This window comes from Sorghum bicolor, chromosome 3 (genome assembly GCF_000003195.3).
Source record: "Sorghum bicolor cultivar BTx623 chromosome 3, Sorghum_bicolor_NCBIv3, whole genome shotgun sequence".
Taxonomy (NCBI): Eukaryota; Viridiplantae; Streptophyta; class Magnoliopsida; order Poales; family Poaceae; genus Sorghum; species Sorghum bicolor.
The window spans coordinates 38996237-39018574 of record NC_012872.2 but is presented as its reverse complement, the minus strand read 5'-3'; the positions used below and the strand labels follow the sequence as shown (position 1 = coordinate 39018574).

Genomic DNA, 22338 nt, shown 5'->3' with positions numbered 1-22338 from the left:
AGAATGAACTCATATTAACACCGAAAGAGCTGATCAAGTTAAACAACCTAAAGGAGAGCGGTTTCCGCCATACAAGCATCCTTGACCCGGCCCTTGTGGACCGCACAGGTATGACTAAAAAATTCAATGATATTTAAATACCATTGGTTTGGGAGGTTTTTGGTGAGTACCTTAAACTTGGTATAGAAGTGCTCACTAAAGAACTTTTATGCACACTAAAATTGACTCATAACATTTTGCATATGTGGGCAAGTGTGTAGCTATACTTGGGGTCTTCTAACCACTGCTCTAGGTTGTGACTTTGATTGTACAATTGACTTAGACACTACCATGCCTGGGTTTAACAAGAGTAGATTTTGATGATTACTCCACTCTCTTAACCTCTAAAATTCCCAATCCAACCTTGTGCTTAATTTATTTCTGGATTACTATCAATCTTTTTCCTGGTTCTTCTAACTCTCTAAAAGATGATGAACTAAAATTGCTCTATGCCATGGTACACAAGATTGAAATTTCCCCTGTTAAATTGATGATAAGATTTTAGCTACTTACCCTTGACCCAACTTGGTCTCACTGGTGTGTTGCCACCAGGAGGACCCCTGCACTTCATGTTTGCCATGTCTTTGGATTTCAGAATGCTCAAGAATCCATGTGTGGGGGGTCAAGTGACCCTCTAACTAAGTCTCTGAATTTCCTGAACACACCATGATGTAGTACATGGTGAGGCAAGTTGGCTCGACAAATTCTACCCTAAGTAGGGGGTCGACCGACCCCATCTTTGATGGCCAACGGGAACACAAGCTTGCAGAGGTACATCATCAACAATGGGAATTCAAATGGCAGCAATGGGCAAGCCCAAGTGGGGTCAGCCGACCCCACCTTGGAGCCCTGGACCCACTAGTCAGCATCCACTCAACATCTACCTGCCTTCTGACTGGTTTGCCACTCCTACTCTCCCTCTGTTCTTTCATTTTTATTACTTCTGTCTCTTGTTTGCTTTATTAGATAAAATAAAACAAAAATAAAAACAAGAAGACTTGGATCTATGATTTATGACATTAAAAGTGTGACATGATTCATGACATTAAAAGGGTAAAAGTGTCACAACGTCTAATTCTTGCATATGCTTATACTTGTGGGTCACATATCTTGATAGGAATATCATATTGACTTGGTTGTTGACAAATTGTGATATAGTTCTTAGCTCATGATTCATACCCTTTCTATTCAAAGTGCTTAGAGATTTATTTTTGAAAATATCATAACACCATAGCGTCACTTACTCCTCAATAGTAAGAGAATTCCTACGACAGCCATATATGTTCATACCTTGTTCAAAACCCTTCTATATATGCTACTTGTACTTGTGTTCAGTATAGTCAAACCTTGTGACCCTAGTTGAGAATTATGTCATAGTCCCAAGATTTAGATCACACACACACGACATATATATGCTGCTTCTACATTAGAAGTACACAAAAACATGTCATCCATTTCCTCCATATAGATGCTCCATGTTTTAAGGTTTAGAATATCTCTCTCTAAGTATTGGTTATAAGATGAGACACAAAGGCTATGCTTAGTGAAAAAAGTGGGCACATGAAGGTCCATTGCTTTTGAAAAAAAAAGAAAAGAAAAAAAGGCTAGCCATGTCTCAAATAAAATAGAGAGAGAGATCTTATCAAATAGAGGATCATTCTATTCTAATCATTTTTCACACACTTACACATCTTGATCTAGGATTATGACATTCTTCTCCTTGGATCCTTGTTTTGACTTTACAATAGATACAATGCAAGTATGATATCCTGTTTCTCCCTACCTGAGCCCCATAGGCCTAATAGATGTCGGATGAAACAAAAGAAGGCAATCTTTTGCTATGCCTTGGTGAGGAATCCTATACTTACTGAGTGACTTCAGAGTACTATTAGAGGAGTAAGGATGAACTATGTGCTTTTTTAAAACATTTATCAAAAACTCTAAGTACTAAGGATATGAAGATGGGTAGATGACTTTGCTTTGAGAACTATTCCATTTTTCAACATCCTAAGGATATATGATAGATAGTGCCACATAACCCACTTGTATAAGATATGTCTTGAGTAGTCTTTGTGTTTGCTTATATCTTAAAAGAGTCATAATCATAGGTTATCTTTCTCTAACCTTTGCTCGAGGATGAGCAGAGACTTAAGTGTGGGGGATCTTGTTGACGGTATTTTCACTAAGATTTTCGACCACTAATACCATCAACAATGGTTAAGTTTTGGGGATAACACCAAGCAACTAAGTAGTGACATAGGTACAATTCACTTGGTTCCACATGTACATGTCATTATTTGGATGCAGGTGCAAACAGCCACTAATCAAGCCTGATCAAGCTCAAACGAAGCAAAGATGATCAAGAACCAAAACCATCACAGATCAACAAAACATTGAAGATGACAAGTGGGGAAAACATGTGGAGCAAGGTGGTGGGACAACCCCACAGGGTAAGTCGGCTGACCCACCTTTGGTAGGATCCCACCTGGCCGACACTCCCACTAACCTCAGCACCATCTAGAAGCTTGGTGGGGCCCACATGGAAGCAATAGGTCGGTCGGCCGACCCTGACATGTGGGCCCCCCAAGGTCGGTTGCACCCCACCGATGTCCCCATGATGAACATGTGATGGAAATCCCCAACCATTGATCATATGGCAGTTCCAAGGTCGGTGTATCCAATGGTGCATGTTGGAGGTCACGCGGATTGCTGACGTGGCAGTGGAGTAGCCTCTACTTCACCTCCTGCTATAAATACCCCCTATAGGCCTTCATCTCATATCGTATCTCACACTTCAAGATCCACTTGTTACAATGTAGGGTAGTAGTGTTAGTCTAGTGTGGGAGTTAGAGTTGAGTCGAGTGAAGCTCGGAGTCTCCGAAGTCGTCTTTTGGAGAGTCTGGTATTCCTCTTGACCTTTTCTCTTGTAAGACTTTGAGTATTTAATATATTTACTTTTCCTTTATTTTTCTAAGTATTTACTTTCAGAATTTACTTAGTACAATATTCTATTGTAGTGTCCTAGTCTATCTTATAGTAGTTATATACTAGCTAAGTTAGTCTTAAGTGCTTGGGTTGTTTTCTGTGTCGGTAACACGGTGCTTGCCCTAGGTTGTATACTTAGTTTGAGTAGTAGGAGTTAGCATAAGCATGTTGCTTAGACTAAAGCCTGCCCTTGAATACTACCGTGTCAAACATGATAGCAGGCGGCGGCGAAGCGTGATAGGCTTCTGCTTCCCAGTAGGTTCTATTCACGTCGGGTACGGTCTGTAGGCGCCCATAAGAAACGAGTCCGCTTAGATAGGAATTGCGTCCTCCTATTGTAGTCGACTTCCAACAAACAAGTAGTTATGTTTAGCGATGTTAGTGTGTGTCCGCTACTAGATTAGATTGGTTCACAGGAGTAAAGTTAGAGTCATAGGAGTCTTTTCTCACTCGTTGTCCTCCCACCTAGCTAGCTCTCTACCATTTATGTTTAGATTAGGATCTGTGTGAGATCACTTACCTATCCTTACCTATCCTTGACCCTTTGGATGACCTTGAGCCTAGTTAGTTCACTTCACGTTCCTCGTGGAAAATACAGTACCTAGAATACTTACAGTAAAAGCTACATTGACTACCGTACGCTTGCGGTATTTCCATTTGCCACTTCTGCTGTCAACAGGCTTTCTGGCGCTGTTGCAAGGATGGACTTTTAGTCTATCTTTTGTGATGACGCTATGAAATGCCAACACTCATCAATACAGGGGTAAGTCACGTAAAATATAGATAAAATATGAATGGTGACAAAGATAACTATTCTAATCAGCAAAACTAGCCACATATGATAATGATAAGCACCTCAACAGATATTCTAGCAAGTCATTAGCATGGAATTAGGATGAACTACAAGAATATTTTCTAAGTTATTCTTAACTATAAAGTCTAGCATATCATAGTTAGTGAAATTATACTTGGCAATCATTGCGAGACAAGATTATGCCCATGCATAGTGATATTATCAAGGAAGATGAGAAACATAGCAATCACTCCCCTGTAATAATGTTGCTCTGCCTACCCTATACACGGGAGGGGGACTATACAAGAATCAACGGAGATGTCCCCACCGCAAACCACCCCACGATCTAGCATATAGTGTAAAATCGTAGATAAATACGGTATAGGCACCACGCCTACACAATACATATCATTTACCCACTATACACATGGATAAACGCTATACGATCCTAAGCATGTATATAATTCCAATCTAACTAAGCCAAGTATATAACTACGATAAACTAAGAACGATATAATTGCAAATATAAACAAGTAGAGCAAAGTCATATTCTACTTTTGCTCTTTTGAGGGGATACATACCTTTCTTGCACTTTGAAGCTTTTTGAGGAGAATGAGATGCTCTATATTTTCTTTTTCTTTTCTCTCAGGTGGGTGTCTTGTACCCCTAATTCTACTATCGGAAACTTGTCCATTTTTACCTCTCATCTCACTTTTTTTTCTTCGAGGTTTCAGGCACTTGCCCCTTTTTATTTCCTAGAATAGTGAAGCAAGTGGTAGTAACCAAGATAACTCAAGCAATTATTTCACAGGGAATAACAGGAATAGGAGAATGTTTTTGGCTATTCTCTCCCGGAGAGGAGTAGAATAATTTTAGATGGATCTGGAGATGGAAATGAGTGGATGTATATGGATGCGTACTTCTGGAGTAGAAGTAGCATATATGAGTGGATGTGCAAATGAATCTTGATTTTAACCACATGACAAGCTTCTAAGGGTCTACACAGCTTGACCACACTCAATGCTCATAAGCAGTAAAAAGTAAATGAGTGGCTCTTCATCTAGTAAGCATGTATATATGGCTGTGGTAGGAGTTTAAACTCTCATCATATAGGAACTCATCATGTAACATTTTAAAGATTTTCCAAGATAAAATTCTCTAGAATTCTAGCATCTCTAGGAACAGATAAACAGCAGCTCAACCTTCCTGTCACAGAACCGACCAAATTATAAGAGTTCAAGTGTAGAAACGATCGAACTAACAATCAAGTTTCCAGACTTGAGCCCATTATAATCCCGGTAGTCAACTGAAATCACGAAGGACTTCCAACCAACTTTGAAACATACCAAGATCGTAATAGTTCAACACAATACAGTGAATGTTACATAGTTCATTCATTGCCGGCGAAGTGGCACCACATCGAAGTACTTTAGTTATTACAACACAAATTTGAAGTAGCGGAAGCAAAATAGTTTACACAAACACATTTCATCAGTTCTTGTTACTGCCAGAGTCTCATCTCAACCACCAAAAGCATTAGGGTACGAAGTTGTTAGAGAACCGCGCCCAACGGTTAGTCCTCATCCCCAGCGGGATGGAGACAGGTCTTGTAGAAGCCATCATAAAAGACATCATCTGCAACAGGTGGGAATAAATCCTGAGTACGAGGATGTACTCAGCTAGACTTACCTGTCTAACCAAACATAAAAGACACCAAGGACCATGCAAGGCTGAGTATAAGTGTAGCTGGCTTGACTCAGACAATTTGCCCAAAAGCTTATAGTGGATAATAACCATCTGTAAAAGCATCATATTAGTCATCATTAGCCTACCACTAGATTAGCACCTATACTAAGCACTTCACTTGATTATTACAAACAATAATAACCATACCTTGCTATCCTCAACATCATTATCAAGAACCATTGTACTTATTGAATGCTACGTTTGCCGCTGCTCTGTCAAGTTCTCACTATCCGGGAGAGACGGCGATTCGAATCGATTCCTATCCAGCTCGAGGGTTATTCCTAGCATTCACCCAAGCATCCCTTGTCGGAGAGCAAGCGGGTCACCTTTGGTACGACTCAGAAATCGCGGCTCCGATCAGCGCCGCACTCCCAGGGCTGCCACTCTGCCAGAGAGATTAGGACTTTTAACTCACCTGCGTTTGGCCTTACGCCAATGGCCCTCCGCACACCGCACTTCCTCCGAAAGTGCGCACTTTATACTTGCCTGTCTTCCGGCCTGAGTCATACTACTAGGCTTCGCGGTCGGAACGAGTTATCCGGCCAACAAAGTGTCAAGCATGCGTTCAACATGACAAGAGGACGTACAACAATCGGTCCTTAGCTGCCACAGACAGAGTTACTACCACCTTGCAAAACTCCGCCTGGCTTAAGTCATTTTAAACAGGTTCTTTCCCACGACAGCACATATAGTCAATCGTGATCCAACAACAGCCCTATTTCACGCAGGTGACAGGATATCACCCGACTTCTACCGATTAAAGCATAGCTAAGCTGCTACTCGATCCTAACTCTACAACCAGGTAATGATAAAATATCTAGACAAGGAGAGGGTATAATGCGGCAAGGGCTTCATCACAACTCCTATACGTAATGCATCAATAGATATAACATAGACAAGTATGCTTTTGAAATTAAAGTGGGAGACTTAAGATGCTCCAGGGCTTGCCTTTCATGAATGAAGCTGGCTCATGATTAGGGCACTCGTCCTCCTCTTCGGGCTCCTCTTGTCCGGCTGGCTGGACCTCCACTTCCTGTTTGATCTCCGGGCCTTCGTGGTCCACCCGATCGAGCTCGAACGAGGCTGTCGCTTCCGATGCACCTATTGCATGCACGATAAGTGAGGAATGGGTGCACACTAGATGATCATAAATGCTTGGTAACAAGATTAGAGACTTCATTGGACACTCATTTATGGAGTAACTCCCATTTCCAGCTCACAAAAGAGTACCAACTTAACTAACAAGACTCACCAAGTTAAATCATTAAACAGCAACAACCAAATAACAGAGCAGCTCAAGGAACAATTCATAACTAATGCTATACAAATCCAACAAACATGAATGAAGACATTTGGGAAAGCTTATGAAATTGTTTACATTTCATCTTTAGACATCACAGCAAGATTCACATGTTAAGCAAGTCAATTAAACAAAGTTCGAGATTCTGTTCCAGAAAAACAGAGAGCACTTAGTTCTGGAATTCAAATTGGAAGAGTCATAACTTTTAAACTACTGGACCAATTGATCCCAAATTTAAACTGCGGCTAGTTCACCAAGTTTACAACATCTTTGATTTAGACAAGTCTTTCAGAAAACAAAGTTATCATCAAGCAATGATCAGATTACTCCCTTGCTGCCCAGAACAGCTATATAACCTTCAATTAATTATTTGATGACATAGCACAAACATATTTAGTGCAAACCAAGTGGCTTGTAAGCACAAGCATAACCTAAGATTACCAGAACATCACATGTTGACCACTAAACATATAAAAATAAGGCATTTATTAATTTAATTCTATAAAAGGACATAATTACAAGATACCAGCAATAGTGGTCAGAAAAAACTACAAAAATGACAGAAGCACAAGCATGGCATCTGGACATTACCATAAAATTTTCAGAGAAAGCATGAACCGAGAACAGAGGTGAGGCTTGACCGACGGAAATCTTGTCGACGGCGAGGTCTCGGCGACGGCCAAGGGCACCATCGTGCTCCTCACTCTTTCCCGCGATGATAGATACCAGAAACCCTAACTCTACCGCACCCTAAGGACCTTGCCCTCGCTAATGGCGGCACGGCGGTGGTGTGCGGCCAACCGACGCCATCTGATATGACCACGCCACCAAGCAAGATGTCACAAGCTTCAAGTCAAGCTACACCCACTCAAGTTTTACCTACACCGACACCAGCCCAAGTCATCGATGGACTGATTACACGTACTCGTGCAAAGAAGCTACAATAAGAGGTCCACGCGCTACTTTGTGAGATTCATTTTAACATTAATAAGTATTATATACTACCTAAGTGTTGTACCTTGATTGTACTTAGGTATATAGAAGAAGAGAATGATGAATCGGACCTGAAGAACGGATCAGTGCAAGTTCCAGAAGAAATAAAAAATGGACCAGTAGAAGTCAAAAACGAACCAGTGCAAAGAAATCTTCATAAATTTTTAGTCACAAAAGCTATGAAGGTCCATGAGGACTTGTCGGAAAGCTTGTCGAGTCTACTTTCCAATGAATCTAGCGGTGACCTGAATTAGTGTTTGGATATACACCATATTGCCTGCAGACCTGAATTAGTACAGACTGCTCAGAAGGTCAGCAGTCTGTCGTGACAGAATATTGGTACAACTTGCCAATTAAAACTGTACCAATCTACAATGTTTCGTGTTGGTTGGCATACATTGCTGTTAAGCTCTTTGAGTCTAGTTTCACACCCAAGAAACGGTTCATCATTTGGACTTCCCAATGAGAAGTTATGGTCAGTTTATTGGAAACTGCTCTGGAGGCCAACAGTCATGCGAAGCCACTTTGGGAATCCATTCCGAGGGGACCTTTCACATTGCCTTCTCTCAGAAACTCTATTTCGTTTTCATAACTATCTAGCAGAGCTGTTGCTAGTATAAATACCCCCTAAGACTCATTGTAATCCAAGAGTTTTGATAATTGAAATACAGAACCCCTTTGTTCATCTGCGTGCTAACAAATTCAGAGAGTGATCTGTACCCCTTTGCTCTTGTGATTTCCTCGCGGGATTACATAGGCGGCGGCTTCATCCGCTCCCAATTGGTGCTCCTACTCCCTTCAAGTTATTCCTTGATTGATTGTAGGTTGTGATGGTTGGTTCTTTGAGAGTGTGGTTGGGCGAATCCTCGATTCAGGTTGCCGGTTAAAGACGGTGGTTGGCTTCGAGTTTTATTTGCCAGGTTGCAGTAGTTATCGCTGCTTGCAGCAAGTTATCCGGTTGTTCTTCAGCTAGTTATCGGTGTTCTTCCTATGTCGTGAAGATTGGGACAACGTGTCGCATCATCCGGTATCAAAGCTTTTGTTACCACCGTAGGAATTTTATCCCTAGCTACATATATATTTTTGCATCGTCCTATCCACCAAAAAGCTAGAAAAATATATTGCTTAGACCTTTGTTTCAATCTGTTATTTTAGTGAGTTCGGTTAAGTCACAGTCCATTAAAGTCTTTGTTTTAGTTGCTGATCATTTATCCTTCTCGTGTTCTTTGTGCCTCTTTTATATCTAAAAATCCTCACAAAAAAATCTCCATAGCCTATATCATCCTTTGTGTTAACTTTGAACCTATCTAGCTACTGGTTGTTGTTTTATTTCTGTCTTTAGTTGTGCAAGTGTCATAATCTGATCCCTGTGTTTAGTTCTATATAAAAAAGTGTGTCAAAAAAATAGAAAAGAAAGTGCAAAAAAAAGTGAAGTGAAAAAAAAAAGTTGAGAAAGGTTCAGAGAGAAAGTCTAAAAGATTAGTTGGTTTATGTGCACAAGTGCTGAAAGTTTCATATCAAGTTCTGCAACCAGTTTGCTATCTTTGTTTGTTGCAATATTTTGGTTGGGTCTGATTGCAACACTTGCATCCCAATCATACTCCTTGTTTGCATCAAATCTGAATTTTCTTTGTGCGTGTGTGTGATCATTTACTTCTTTTCATATCTTGTGGTCAGCACTAGGCAGAGAACTTCTAGTTTGGATCGTTACTTAACTTTACAACAACTAGAATTCAGATTGCATTCCTTGTGTATTACTCCCCACCAAGCTCCACATAAAAACCATTGTAATTGGTACTCTCTGTTCTTGTATTCGCCTCGCCATCACTTTCAGTTGGCACCACACATTTGTTTTCCTTGTAATCTACAACAAAGGAATTCATAAGAGCTTCGGTGGTTAGAGAGGTGAGTTGTGAGGGCCACCAAATTTTCATATTCCACAAATACAAATTATTTGTATTCAGCTAACCTTACAGGAAGATGGGTCGAGTGGACATCAAAGATCGTGTTACCATAGCACAATTTAACAAACTCCGACAAAGCATGGAAGAAAAGCAAGATAGGTTGACACAAGATCTTCAGAATTTTATGACTGAAATCAGAAGGCATCGTCCACCTCATGATGGTGCAAGCAACCATAGTGGAGATAGAGAAGATAGTGATGGAAGAAGAGGAGATCGGAGGAACCAGAGGGCTGCACATGGTAGAGGAAGAAGACATAGTCAAAGAAATGATGATGAATCTGAAGATGAGGCTGATGATAACTGCTTCCAACTCAGTTTTGGTCGCCGATGTCATAGAAGAAGCAACCATGAAGAAAGTTTTGGCAAACTAAAATTTACCATGCCAAAATTTGCTGCTGAACCAACCACGAGGAATTTCTCTGGAGGAAGCAAATCACACACAAAATTTGCCGCTGAACCGTCCATGGTGAAAAGCTCAAGTGGAGGCTCACGATCTAATGTTCAGGGTACTTTTAGTGGAAAGAACACTGCTATCTCAAGTTCAAAACCAGCAGCATCAACCACTACTTCAGTGGGTTCTACTTCCAAGAGTAGTGGAATTCAGTACTTCAAGTGTGGAGGCCATGGGCATATAAGTAAGGAGTGCCCAAATAACCAGGTGAACATTGTGATTGATGATGGAGAATATGAATCACCTAGTGAAGTGGGAGTTGAGAAGGAAGCCCATGGAGATGAGGACCTTATTGGCTGTGAGTTTCAGCAAGGACACTACACCGCAACACTAAAACAGCAACTGATGTCTGTTGCTAAAGATAAAAATTAGTGTTGAATGGTGTGTTGCTAAAGATTATCCATAGACTGTCCGTCTCTAAAATCGAATACAACGATGGATGGTCCGTTGCTAAACATATTTTGATTTTGCATTGAATGATCAATCGCTATATATCAATAACAGAGTCAGAATGTCCGTTGCTAAACAAATTATGCATTTATGCAATGTTTTTGGGCTACTCCCTCAAAATTTTTGGCCTAAAACGACCTGTAAACCCTAAGTTACCGCAGGAATACCCTAAGTGACGCTATAAGAAACAATCGGAAAAGCTCTATTCTGTGACATTTTGTACCTTAGCTGATAATAATTTGTGATGAATGATTAAATAGTGTCACAAATGATGGGTTTAATTTATTTGTATGATTAAATTCCAAGCAGTGGCTTAAATTAATTAAGATAAACCTTAGATAAGTCTTGGACATTGATATTCATGGTTTACCACTAAAAAAGTGTCGTACACTATATTGATATCACAGTTTGTATACCATTAAAAAGGAAAAGAAGAAAAAAATGATAAAAAAGAAAATAAAAAAGAAAGTAAAAAAAAGAAAATAAGGACAATATGTACGTGTTTTTTCCATCCAACGCCTTTCTCACGAAGCCTCCCTCCCTCGGCTCTCTCTATCCCGAGCCCTTCTCTCACGTGGCCCTCTGCAAAGATTCTAACCCTAACTCCCAATCGGGCCGGCCAAAAAAAAACACGCGCAGCCTTCTTTCTCCCCCCGCGCCCAACCGCCGCTCGCCTCCTCCACATCGATCCCTCCCTCTCAGTCTCTGTCCTGATGCCGCGACGGCCGATGCGAGCAGGCGCATGGCTGCGGGTGCCCTCCTCCTCCATGCCCCTCCTTCGCGCTCCCTCCCCCTCGAGATGCAAGGTCAGGGGACCCTTGCACACTCCAATCCACCCTTCTTCATCCATCTCCCTCCTTAGGGTTTCGCGAACTCCGACTTGTTCAGACGACCGACCTCTCCTCGCACCGTTGTCTGGCATGGCGACCACGACCTTCCCCACCTCGATCCCATTCTTCGCAGAGCACAACCAGGGCCCCCGCCGGAGCCGGCCCTCCATCTCCGCCGCGGTCTACGGCGGCCGCGGCCGCCGGTGGCGCCCGCTGCGGGTGGCGTGCGATTGGCAAGCAGTTCGCAGCTGAGGAGATCTCCGTGTAGGTTTAACACTAATTCCGAATGTATATCTTCAGTACCTCTTCTTAGTTGTTACTCTGTTTCATGGATTCTGACAGTGTACAGTTACCTCGTCAGAGTAGATGCATAATTTAGCAAAATCATAATTGCAGTCTTCAAATTTCAGTCGATAATTGCCTTATAATGTAGTGGCCTTTCGTGATTAGAATTATTCAGCAGCATTTACTTTGACCATCTCGCTATGATTTAAATTACCTTACAGCTGTATTCTCAGGCTATTCTGTAACATAATTCATTTTGTGGTCATGTAGGAATATAAATTTGGCTCCGAGGAGGCTAGTGCCTTGAACATATATGCTGAAATGAAGTGCTAATGCTGAATGTCCAGGACCGATTCCAGAGGCTGCTTCTGCATTGTGTTTGTGAGGTGAGCATGTTCCGAAGTCTAAGAAAATCCAATAAACATAGTTTATCACTTAACCAGTTGTAGTTTTGATCATGGTTGTCTAATGTCTGTGCAGTTCTATAACTGTATTATATTGTTGATTTAAAAGTAAAAAAAGAGTAGATTTTAACATGTTTTCTTGTTCTTTTTAATGCAATTCGTACTATTTTAAACAACTAATGGATGTAACCATCTAACACTTTGTAGGTGTGGGTGACTCAGGAATGAAATGGTCTTCATGAAGCACAATTTAATAGTTTGCTCCCGTTGTAGTTAGAAATCAGCAGTTTCGGTGCACAACTGTTTCAGATATGGCTGCTGATTGATCTTATTTTTTATTAGCCTAGGAATTACCTGTTTTGCGTAGTATGCTACTGCTGCTTCTATATATGTGGGTAATTAACATATCTATAGAAGAAAACTTGTCTGCTTACCCTTTGTGTTTTCCCCATTTTTTCTTTGTGAATCATGAATTGGCATATATGAGTAGGAGGGATCGACGGGTAGATAGAGATTTATGTACAGTCAATGTCTCACAGTTTCAACATGTTAGATGTTTAAAGTTTTTAGAGTGTAACATAGCCTGTAGATCAAGTTTCTAATGCATCTACTGTTTGACTGTGATAGCACTGCTAACTAAAACTGTTTATATCTGTTTCTGTGATTAATTCAGTCCATATCTTTTTCTATTTGCATTTAAATGATTTTCAGTGATGGAGTAAAGTAGAAAGAGTCAAATGTGTTTAAACTGATTATAGAAAGTTCACAGCAGGGGCTGTGATTGAGTGACTATGAGTGAGTGATGCCTCTTGAACCCAACACAGTGCCCTTCATTTCAGATTTTAGTAGGAAAGGAATTTCAGGTTTCACAGAGAAACGTGTAACATGTTTAGTTTTACAAATTAAGAATAGCACTAGCAATACTTAACAAGTCCTTGCACAAGAGACCATCTATTTATGCAAAGTTAAGAACAAATACTTATTATTTCAACATGAGCTTATATGAATTTACCTATTTGTGCTCAGGTTGTTTTTGTCCAATATGTAGGGAGCTAGCAGAGGCAACCACGGAGCTCACATACTCGCCACTACAGGATAAGGAGTCTTCCTCATGCTCAAGCCATTAGAACTAGGACGTGGCTAGCCTCTGTGGTGAGTTGCATTGCTTTAAAGTTGTAATCAGGTTTTTGTCAATTGCTAGCACATAAAGGATTGATTTATGCAGTTCAATATTCAATTCAACAATCTTATGTAGATATGTGATATATAAACTATTTTGTGATATATAGACTATGTGATACACATTATTGCAATAAATCATAGTTTATTTTCCTTTACATGTGCTGCATTTGCATATTTTCAATGAGAAAAAGCTTCCTGGAAACTTGAGATAGGAGCTGGTGGCACATGTACAGTTAGTAGGCAAAAAATGACCTGACCTTGAGATAGCTGTGATAATTTTTTTTCATTTTTGATTTATCTAAACTATCTCGTTGAACCCTAGTGTAAACAAGTCAAAACAAGAGATACAATGAGATCTAATTCGTATATGTCTGTACCGCAACATTAGCTCGGGTAGCACAAGTGTTAATTGACTAGGTTTCTATGGAGCATCTATTTACTACATGAATTGACTTGCTCAACACATAAGTAAGCTTCAAAGATATGGAAAACTCATTATTTAAGATCCAATTAATTTAACAAAAAATGAAGCATAGTAACTTTGCCTAAACATGTTACTAATTGCATGTTTGGTTTTGGTTTCAGGGTTTGCTATGGTGCTAGTTAGCAAGTTGGTGGATGATTTGCCACTCGAAGCTGATTTAGGTGCTAGTCTCTCTCTTTTGGATAACCAGTTACATGAGCTTCTTATCTTAGTTCGGGTAGCAAGTAGGTTTACTTGAAGTATGTTGGTGGGACATGTAATATGAAATTGGTAATTAGCAAGTGACTATTGTATATAATTAGCAAGTGACATGTATATAAGACCCTGGCAGATCACATTCGCCTCTTGTTGCTGCAAATTGATACTCATCATGTTTTGACTAGTTCCATATTAAGTGACATTACATATATAATGTACTGGGTCGATACAAGAATCAATGTATGGATAATTTGATCACTTTTGAATGTCATTACTTTTGTGTATGTGAACCAAGGTATGGCTAATGTTTGATCATCGACTATACGTTTAGAGCAGCTTTTATTTTTTTACCTATTTAATTGAGCCCGATGGACTGTCCGTTGCTAAAAGTTCTTATTGTGATGGATTGTCCGTTGCTAAAAGCTCTAACAGGTTGTCTGTTGCTAAAGGTTGTACTATCGAACTGTCCGTCACTAAATATGATGTTCGTCGCTGTATACATACAACGACGGCTTCAATAGCAACGGCAGCGGTCCGTCGCTATAGCCTTTAGCAACGGACTGTCCATTGGTGTACACCCCTTATAACAACGGATTGTCCATCGCTGTTTAAAGGTTGTGGTGTAGTGGGAGCTGCTCTTGTGGAGACTCAGATCTTGAGCGTTCAGATGAAAGAACCTGAAAATGGGCAGCGACACAAATGATTTCAAACTAGAGCAAAGGTGCATGATAAAGTGGTGAAGGTGATTATCGATGGACGGAGCTGCCATAATCTTGCTAGTTGTGAGATGGGTGATAAACTTGGCTTGAAGCTGCTATGACACCCTCATCCATATCATGTACAGTGGTTGAATGATTCGGGAGATATCAAGATTGGATATAAAGTAAACGTTCCATTTAAGATCAATGAATATGTTGATGCAGTAAAGTGTGATGTGGCACCTATGTCGGTGTGTCACTTGCTGCTTGGAAGGCCATGGCAATATGATCGATATAGCCAACATTGTGGGAGAACAAATCAGTTCAATATCAATCTAACGGGGAAGAAGTTTGTTCTCAAGCCTATGACACTACTGATGTATTATTGTTGCTAGTAAACTCAGGAGCTAGAAAGAAGACCATCGGCTATAAAAGGATTATGCCAAAAAATTTTCGATACTTAGAGATAAATCCACATTCAAGTAAGGTGATCAGCTCCACATGCAGCTGTATGTCACGGAGGGCAAGTAACCAAAAGAGTACATGTTAATCACGCATGTGTGGGTTATATATTTGCACGGACAAGTCAGGGAAGGAAACTTCATTAGCACGGATTCTATACAAGGGAAACTAGAGTCCGTGTATCTTTATAATTAGGCAGGTCTGTTTAGATATTTCTTTTTATACAAGTATTGTTTAGTCAAGTTTGGTTAGGATTGTGGGTCAGCTCAGGGTATAAATATAAGCCTCGGCTGTTGTATCGAATTATCTCCACAGATCAATACAATCTATCTTATCAATGGCACGCTCGGTGGAACCGATTATTTATCTGAGCCAACAAGGGATGGACTGATGACGCCTTGGTCAATTGGGTGAAATAATATTCAATGGGACAGCGTCAACATCATTGTTCTGTACTATCAATTTATATGGCCGACAAATGAGTTCCATTGGCCTTGGCTGCTGTTTTGGTCAATTATATCGGAAGCTTTATTTGTTGCCGATATGATTCTCTGGAAAGTGGGAGCAGATCTCTTGAAATCGCTCATCGGTTATTTAATTTATTTCCCATGCTATTATGTAGTCCATGGAGGATAATGGTTAGCATCGATTGAGGGCATTGGCATGTGGAAGTATAACAGCCGATGGTCACAAAGGAGACAATCTAGTAGCAAGCCGATGGAAACATTATGGTAGGTATTCGACATCATGGGAGCCAATAGTATGGAGGCTGAAGCAGCAATTATCTTGCACATGTCGCTGTCGGCGATACAATATCCAGGTGATCTTTTGGAAATACAAGGAGCTGATACGGTCTTATAGTGCAGCCAATAGAAAACAAATACAACCGATGGTCTGGTTCTGGCATCGGCCGATTTGAAGTGAGATCGGCCAGTCGGCCGATTTAGAGTTAGCCGATGCAGCGGCTGATGACCATGAGGGAGACGGCCTATCTGGAGGTGACCGATGGACAGCCAATTATACACAATAGCCGATGATTAAGCACTCCAAAAGAACATTCTTAAGTGATAATCAGCCGATGATAATTAAAATATGGTTGGCATCCAAGAGATTATTTCCTTTGGCTTTGGATTATAATAAAATAATTTGAAGCATGGAAAAATTCATACTTCGAATTAGGGGGGCATGTGTTGACAACTAAATTTGCTGGTTGTGCACCAAATTTATGGTGTCCACATACTGATGTATTATTGTTGCTAGTAAATTCAGGAGCTAGAAAGAAGACCATCAGCTATAAAAGGATTATGCCAGAAAAGTTTCGATACTAAGAGATAAATCCACATGCAAGAAAGGTGATCTGCTCCACGTGCAGCTGTATGTCACGGAGGGCAAGTAACCAAAAGAGTACATGTTAATCACGCATATGTGTATTATATATTTGCACGGACAAGTCAGAGAAGGAAACTTCATGTCGAGGGTATCAGTAAGGGGTATCCCAACTGATGTACATAATGAGATTGCCCGTACGCAAGTCGAGGCCCCCAACTCGACGCTCTACCCAATCACGCGTATAATCATCGACGACCGCAGCCTCAAACACGAAAAGGGCGTCGAGCGAATCGATCAGGGCTCGAGCGCCAACTACCGTCGAATACGGAAACAGGCTCGAGCAAATCGGGAGGCGTCGAACGCAAGGACGCCGCCCGCCGCCTGACGCGCGCACGAGAACCAGGGCATTTAATGCGCCTGTCGCGTTCTCACCTAACACGCCAGTCATGGGAAGCGTGATGGGGAACAGGTACCCATCCCGTCACTCTTTTTGCAGCCTTCCCCACCAAATGATCTAGAGCTTGTCAGAACGCAAGAAGCAGGGTCGGAACGTCTAATCAAGACCCCCTCGAGACACCCAAGGTCAACGCTCTGGATAGCAAGGCGCTACACGGCGTTCGACCCTCGACCAGACATGTTTCCTTCCTGGGGAAGGGTTGGTCGTCGAATGACAACACTGCAACCACTCCGACGTATCAGCCGCCATGACGTACAGGCGTGCAACAGATAAACCAGACCAAGACGGTGTATAGAGCAGGATACAGGGGCACGCGTAATCATCATCAAGCTACCAGGACGGGACGGCTCGAGACCACGCCGGTACAGAGGCCTCGAGTAGGTCCGCGCGCCATACCTCTATCAACCCCTATTCTGACGCCTATACTTGTACCCTAGGTCTGTCCTTGAAACTATAAAAGGGGAGAACCGGGAAGACAGCAAAACAACACACGCAATACATCACGCAAGACAACACTCATACGCAGTAGAGCTTCCATACTCCATCTCATTCCATACCACGCTTGTATTCACCCCTGTACAAGCACTTAGGTGCAGAATAATACAAACTCTCCTCCCCCGCTGGACGTAGGGCCTTCTCTTGCCCGAACCAGGATAAATCTTTGTGTCTGTTTGCATCACTATCTGGAAAGGGGAGCACGCATACAAATTCACTCGTTGGTGTGACCCCCCGTGGGGAAAACCCCGACACTTCATTAGCACGGATTCTATACAAGGGAAACTAGAGTCCGTGTATCTTTATAATTAGGCATGTCTGTTTAGATATTTCTTTTTATACAAGTATTGTTTAGTCAAGTTTGGTTAGGATTGTGGGTCAGCTCAGGGTATAAATATAAGCCCCGGCTGTTGTATCGAGTTATCTCCATAGATCAATACAATCTATCTTATCAATACCATTACATTATCGCATGTACTTTACCAGCACTAGGAGTAGGATTAATGTAGTCCCTCGACGAGTTTCTTCATGCAAGCTGGGCTGCATCGCTTCAGTTCAATCTCCGGCAAGATGTGAGTTCCCCGTCTATCGAGCATGTTCTGGGCTTTGGCTTCTAGGCCCATCGCTGTCGCCTCGTCCAGATCTGTTCACAGTTATCGAGTATTGTGGATCTTCGACTTATGGCGCATCGCTTTCATCTGGATTCATGGCTGGTGTGGTCGAGATCATTATCCCACTAAGTGCTTCCAGACTGTGACTTCCGGACGCATCGCTGTCGTCACACCTAGAGATACTGGTGGCGGTACTAGTCTAGATCTCATCGGTCTGCGGCTCTGGTCATGGTGGAACGAGAGCCCATCAGCACCCCGTCTCCTATCGGCCGTCGGGCCGATAGCTTGCATCGGCTGACGTTTCGGCCAATCGCCTGAGCTTCACGAAGATCATCTATACATTGTCAGTTGAATGGTCAAACTGACTTGCACGCCCGCGCACACTGCACCGATACAGATCCTGCACTAGAGCTAAGCAGATCTCCCAGGTCCTCTTGTGCTGACGTGGAGTCCACCGAAAAAATCGGCAGAATTTTGCGTCAACATCAACAAATCATGGCTGAACATTTACAAAAGAAATCTAAAATTGTTCCAGTGAGTAGAGAGGAAGGAGAGCAAAAGAAATTGAGTGCCATCCACAATTCGGTGAGTGAGTGCCACAAGCCAAATTTGAGGAAGAAAAAGAAAGGAGAGGGAGAGAATGTAGTCATGCTAGCCACAAAATCTGAAATGAGAGAAGTGAGGAACAACCCCGAACAAGTGCTCTTTGTACTTGTGTACAAAGACATTTTAATTTCAGCTAACAACATGACCTCTCTTCCTAGTGTTGTGTCTCATATTTTGCAGGACTATGGAGATGTCTTTCCAGAAGAAACACCGGCGGGACTACCTCCAATTCATGGGATTGAGCATCAAATTGATCTCATTCCAGGGGCTGCACTACCTAATCGACCACCACATCGAACCAATCCAGAAGAAACAAAGGAGATACAAAGGCAAGTGCAAGAACTTCTTGATAAAGGTTTTGTTCGTGAAAGTTTAAGTCCTTGTGTTGTTCTTGTAATTTTAGTACATAAGAAAGATGGTTCTTGGAGAATGTGTGTTGATTGTAGAGCTATAAATAACATCACTGTTCGCTATCGCCATCCTATCCCACGTTTAGATGACATGCTTGATGAATTAAGTGGTTCCACCATATTGACTAAAATTGATTTGAGAAGTGGATACCATCAGATAAGAATGAAAACAGGGGATGAATGGAAAACTGCATTTGAAACAAAATTTGGGTTGTATGAATGGTTAGTTATGCCTTTTGGTTTGACTAATGCTCCTAGTACTTTCATGATGTCGAGGATATCAGTAAGGGGTACCCTAACTGATATGCATGTCGAGAACATCCGTACGCAAGTCGAGCCCCCCAACTCGACGCCCTGCCTAGTCATACGCACAGTCCTCGACGACTGTGGCCTCGAACACGGAAATAGCGTCCTGCGAATCGATCGAGGCTCGAGCGCCGACTGCCGTCGAATACGAAAGTAGGCTCGTACGAACCAGAAGGCCTCGAGCGCAAGGACGCCACCCGCCGCCTGACGCAGGCGCGGGGATTAGGGGCATTTAATGCGCCTGCAGTGTTCTCACCTAACCCGACAGTCACAGGAAGCGTGATAGGAGACCAGCACCCGTCCTGTCGTCCCTTTTACAGCTTTCCCCACCAAACCAGCCAGAGCATGGCAGAGTACAGAGAGTGAGTCGAGACGTCTAGTCACGACCCCCCTCGAGACGCCCGAAGTCAGCGCTCTGGCCCGTGAGTCGTTACATGGCACCGAACCCTCGAGTAAGACATGTTCCTTTCCCGGGAAGGATTGGGCGACGATTGACGGCACGCCAACCAATCCGACGGAGCTGCTGTCACAACGTACAGGCGCGCTACGTATAAACTAGTCCAGAACGACGTGCAGGAGTAGGATTCAGGGGGCACGCGTAATCATCATCAAAGTACCAAGACAAGACGGCTCGAGACCACGCCGGTACGGAGGCCTCGAGTAGGTCAGCGCACCATACCCCTTTCGACCCCTACTCTGACGCCTGTACATGTACCCTGGGCCTCTCCTTGAAACTATAAAAGGGGAGGTCCGGGAGCGAGCAAAGACACGCGATACAACACAAGTCATACGCAGTAGAGCAACTCACTCCATCTTCACTCATACCACGCTTGTATTCACCCCTGTACAAGCACTTAGGTGCAGAATAATACAATCTCTCCCCCCCCCCCGCTGGACGTAGGGCCTTCTCTTGCCCGAACCAGGATAACTCTTTGTGTCTTTTTGCATCACCATCTGGAAAAGGGAACACGCATATAAGTTTTACTCGTTGGTGTGACCCCCCGGGGGAAAACACCGACACATGAGATTAAGGAACCATGTCTTGAGAGCTTTCATTGGAAAATTTGTTGTTGTCTACTTCAATGATATCTTAATTTACAGCAAGTCTTTTGAGGAACATGTGAATCATATTTTGCAAGTCTTGGCAGAGCTTAGAAACGAGAAATTATTTGCTAATCTTGAGAAGTGTAGTTTTTGCACAGACCGTGTTGTGTTTCTCGGCGAAAAGGCATAGAAGTGGATGAAAGCAAGGTGAAAGCCATCAAAGATTGGCCAACTCCAACGAATGTAAGTCAAGTAAGAAGTTTTCATGACCTTGCTGGTTTTTATAGGAGGCTTGTGAGAGATTTCAGTACCATCGCTGCTTCTTTGAATGAATTGACAAAGAAAGGTGTTGACTTTAAATGGGAAAAATCACAAGAAAATGCTTTTCAAGAACTAAAGAAACATTTAACTAAAGCACCATTACTTGTTCTTCTTGATTTCACTAAAACTTTTGAAGTTGAATGGGATGCTAGCAGAATTGGCATAGGAGGAGTTTTTATGCAACAAGGAAAACCTGTAGCATATTTTAGTGAAAAACTAGGAGGTGCTCAACTAAATTATTCTATGTATATTAAAGAATTATATGCTTTGGTATGTGTGCTTGCAACATGGCAGCACTACTTATGGCCAAAAGAATTTGTTATTCACTCTGATCATGAAGCTTTGAAATACTTGAACGGACAAGCTAAACTGAACCGTCGTCATGCCAAATGGGTTGAGTTCATCGAAACATTTTCATACATTGTAAAATATAAGAAAGTGAATCACACACTGTCAATGTTGCTGCGAACAATGGTGAAAAAGAACCTGAAGGTTTGGGAGGAATGCTTGCCACATGTGAAGTTTGCATATAACAGGGAAGTACACTCTAACACTAATATGTGTCCTTTCGAAATTGTATATGGGTTCAAACCTATTGCTCCGATAGATTTGTTGCCCCTTCCATTGCAGGAAAGAACCAATATGGAAGCCGCCAAGCGTGCTGCATACATAAAGAAGGTACACGAGAAGACCAAGGAAGCAATTGAACTCAAGGCAGGATGCATGGCTGCAAGAATGAACAAACATAGGAAGAAGGTGTTATTTGAACCCAGGAACTTGATGTGGATACACTTGCGCAAGGATCTCTTTCCTCAGCAGCGCAAATCAAAATTGTTGCCACGAGGAGATGGTCCATTTTGTGTTCTTGAGAAGATCAATGACAATGCATACAAGATTGATCTACCTGCAAGTTATGGCGTGAGCAACTCCTTCAATGTTGCTGATCTCTCACCATTCACAAGTGAAGACACTTTAGAGTCGAGGACGACTCCTTTTCAAGGGGGGGAGGATGATATGACCATGCCACCAAGCAAGATGTCACATGCTCCAAGTCAAGCTACACCCACTCAAGTTTTACCTACACCGACACCAGCCCAAGTCATCGATGGACCGATTACAAATAGTCGTGCAAAGAAGCTACAATAAGAGGTCCACGCGCTACTTTGTGAGATTCATTTTAACATTAATAAGAATTATATACTACCTAAGTGTTGTACCTTGATTGTACTCAGGTATATAGAAGAAGAGAAGGATGAATCGGACCTGCAGAACGGATCAGTGCAAGTTCCAGAAGAAGTCAAAAATGGACCAGTGGAAGTCAAAAACGGACCAGTCCAAAGAAATCTTCATAACTTTTCAGTCACAAAAGCTATGAAGGTCCATGGGGACTTGTTGGAAAGCTTGTCGAGTCTACTTTCCAATGAATCTAGTGGCAACCAGTTTGGATACACTGTATTGCCTACTGACCAGAAGTAGTATAGACTGCTCAGAAGGT

General features: G+C 42.0%; 1 long non-coding RNA gene across 1 annotated transcript; it reads left to right on the top strand.

The window, feature by feature from the left end:
• On the top strand, window positions 13105-14241 carry LOC110434174. Its single transcript, XR_002451650.1, has 2 exons — window positions 13105-13392; window positions 14008-14241. It is a non-coding gene; the product is annotated as an uncharacterized LOC110434174 (long non-coding RNA).